Below are 3765 nucleotides of genomic sequence, written 5' to 3'. Positions count from 1 at the left end.
GGTCCCCACTGCTCCCGGGCCGCGGGCCCCAGCCACTTGTGCAAGAGCTGGCCTTCTGCTGGTGTGGTCCTTTACCCAACTGCTCCACTTATGTGGGTTCTGCCCCGCTCTGCCCCGTCCCAGAGGGAGAAAAGCGCCAGGGACAAAGACAGGAACCAGACCCTAGATAGGGACAGACGTACAAACAGAGAAAGGAAGAGCCCTGCACTGGGGATGAGGAGTCGGCTCTAAACCCTCCCGCTCTCCCTCGCTCCCTGCAGTTTGTGGCTGGACAGGACACAAAAACAGTGGGGACAGCCTTGAGCAAGGAAAGCCTGCCGAGGCAAACGGGGCTAAGGTCTAGCCCAGGAGTCTTGTCCACCCCAAGGGCCCAGCCTAGGTTTCTTCCCAGGAATGACCTCCTCCCCCCTTCCAAACCAGGGATTGTAAGGACATGGCCGGTGCCCTGCAGGCTCAGTGACCAAACAAAGAGCCATTCCATTCTCTTACTTTCCCACTTGAAAATTGCTTGGGGCTGAGAAGAAAGTGCTCATTTCCCCTCCTCTCTACTTGCAGACCCCCCCCCCTCCTACACACACACACACACACACACACACACGCACTGGAGGCTGTCCTCCAAAAGTCAAAAGCACTTCCCCCTCACAGCAGGGCCAGTACCTAGCTGTGTGGGGTTTGGGGTGCCTCCGCCCTCCCTCCCCCACCACACTGGCCAGCTGTGTTTTCCTGTTTGTGTGAGAGGAAGTCAGCTGTGAGTCAGCAGACACAGGAACTATCAGTAGCAAGGGGAAGACCCCAGCCTCAGGGGAAGTGGGACTCACCTCTTCCAACTGCCTAGATGGGGAAAGGACTGTCATCTTCGGCCGTCCTTACAGGGCCTTCCCTTTGAGAATTAATAATACTAATAATAATATCATCATCACAATAGCTACCGGTTATTAAGAGCTGTCTATGTCCCAGGCCCTGTGCAAATACTGCTTTGCAAATGTCAATTAATCATGACACTATTCCCATTAGAGAATTTTATCACCTCCATTTTGCAGATAAGGAACCAGAGGATATTAAAAAACATACTAGTGCCAGGAGTGTAGACTAGTGGTAGAGTGCTTACCTCGCATGCATGAAGCATGCATACACACAGAAAAAGCCAGAAGTGGCATTGTGGCTCAAGTGGCAGAGTGCTAGCCATGAGCAAAAAGTGTCCAAGGAAAATGCTCAGGCCCTGAGTTCAAGCCCCAGGACTGGCAAAAAAAAAAAAAAATACTAAAGCCAAGCACCAGTGGTTCAGGCCTGTCATCCTAGCTGCTAAGGAGTCTGAGATCTGAGGATCCTGATTTAAAGCCAGCAATGGGCAGCAAAGTCTATGAGACTCTTATCCCCAGTGAGTCAACAACAACAAAAAAGCCAAAAGGAGAGCTGGGACTCAAGTGATTGAGCTCAAAGCCTTGAGCAAAAAAGAAAAAAAAAAAAAAAGTGCAGGGACAGCTCTCAAGCCCTGAGATAAAGCTCAAGGACCAGTATGACAAAATAAAAATAAATAAAAACTTGTTCAAGCCCTGCAACTAGAAAAGGGCCAACTCTAAGCCACCCACAGTCCTGGAGAAGACCCTGGAGCCTGTTTTGTTTTTGATTTTGTTTTCCCAGGTAGGCAATAATTGAGTAACTGTGGCGGTGTGGTATTGACAGCGCTTCTCATGGATCTTCAGCTTTAAGGGCAGAAATTAATCAAGGGACCAGTTGCTTCCCTCTGAAACCCATCAGTTTCTGCTCTAGGGCTGGCTTCCACTTTCCTGCTCCCTCTTGATAACAGATCTCAACCGAGATCTAGAACTTGCCTTCAAGTGCATGGCAGTTTAGGATGCTTCCTTCCAACCTTCCTTTCACCCTCTTTCTCCCACACAGCTCTCCCAGACCCAGAGCCCCTTATCTCACACACATTTCCCATGTTCAGACCTTATGTATTTTCCTGTCTTTGGCTGTTCCTTATTGGAGAATCTAAACTAATCCAGCAAGAAAAGAGAAGCAAAAGAAAACCCACGGCACAGGGTTTGAGGATATGTGCTCAGAGGGTGGAAAGTGAACACATGTAGGAATTCTGAATATTTTTTTGCTCTGTATTCACTTTGGCAATTAAAGAAAGCACGTGGACCTTGTCTCACAATAATGTTTCAAAGTACATAAAATGAAATATACCGGATTATAAAAGAAACCAATTGTATTGTAATAAAACGATAAGTTATTTTAATGTAGTATGGTAATGTATGTAATTTTTTATTAATGCTTTAAATAAGATATAGTGTTAGGTTGATACCTCATATAATTTTCAAGTAATGATGAACCCAAATGATAGTTCAAAAGATCTGTAATATTATATTATGATAGGAAAATATATGTGATCTCTATTAGTGTCAGAACCATTTATAGCTAATATGACTGACTTGTTTATGTTCTTATGATTGAAAGAAATAGTCAATTTCAGGTACAGATTCATGAGAATAAGGTAATATATTTTTTTTGCCAGTTGTGGGGCTTGAACTCAGGGCTTGAGCACTGTCCTTGGATTTTTCTCAAGGCTAGAGCTCTACCACTTGAACCACAGCACCGTTTCCAGCTTTTTTTTCTCTGTATGTACTGAGGAATCAAACCCGGGTCTTTGTGCATTATAGGCAAGCACTTTAAGGTAATATTTTTTTTCCCAAATCTATGTTCCATGACTTCAGATTAAGGACACTGGACCAGAAGACCAGGGCCAAATCTCAAAAAAGGAGACCCGACTTCCCCCTTCAGCCTAACTTTCCTTCTCTGGATCAACAATATCGGGTGGGTGGAGGCTTCTGGTCCTTGGGTTATCTCTCTCTCTATATATATTTTTTTTTCTGGCTCTCCCCACTTTTGCTTTGTTTTGTACCAGTCCTGAGCACTGTCCTTGAGTCCTTGAACTTTTGGACTCAAGGCTGGTGCTCTACTACTTGAGCCACAGCTCCACTTCTGGCTTTTTGGTGAATAAGGGATAAAATCTCACAAATTTCCCAGCCTAGGCTGGCTTTGCACATCAGATTTCTACCTCTTGAATAGCCCAGCTCCCTTCCCTCTTTAAAGTTTCTTCCCCTCTCTTCTCTTTCCTTTTTCCTCTTATTCCTTTCCTTCTTCTTTTCCTCTTCTCTCTATCACTCTTTTTTTTTTGGGGGGGGGGTCAGTTGTGGAATTTGAACTCAGGGCCTGGGCACTGTCCCTGAGATTCTCTGTGCTCACATCTAGTGCTCTATTACTTGAGCCACAGTCCTAATTCCAGTTTTGAGTGGTTAATTGGAGATAAGTGCCTGCCCGGTGGCTTCAAATCACAATCCTCAGATCTTAGCCTCCTGAGTAGCTTGGATTACTGGCATGAACCACCAGAACCTGGCTTCTTCTTTTGTTTTTAGACTTATTTCCTTGTCTCCCCTTCTGCCTCTCTTTTTCTCCTCTGTCTTCCTCTGAATCTCTGTGCTTTTCTCAGTATTTATCCATCTTCTGTCTGTGTCTGTCTGTGTGTCTCTCTCTGTTCCCATAATCTGTGGCTGATATGATTGAACAGATTTAAGGGGAGAGGTTGTAGCCTAAGCACAGCAGGGCAAAGAGAACCCTTTGATATCAGAGTCACTGGGAACTTGAAGAGAAGTGTTACTGAACTTCAGGCTCTGGCCTGCAAAGCATAAACCATTTCTCTATTTTCATGTTTTCAGAGTTTATAAAGGCAGAAACAGGTCAAGACAGGAATGAATGAGAGGG

This window comes from Megascapheus bottae, chromosome 4 (genome assembly GCF_031878675.1).
Source record: "Megascapheus bottae isolate mThoBot1 chromosome 4, mThoBot2.hap1, whole genome shotgun sequence".
In the NCBI taxonomy this organism is placed as follows: Eukaryota; Metazoa; Chordata; class Mammalia; order Rodentia; family Geomyidae; genus Megascapheus; species Megascapheus bottae.
The sequence above is the reverse complement of the archived record's forward strand: the minus strand, read 5'-3'. Positions refer to the sequence as shown.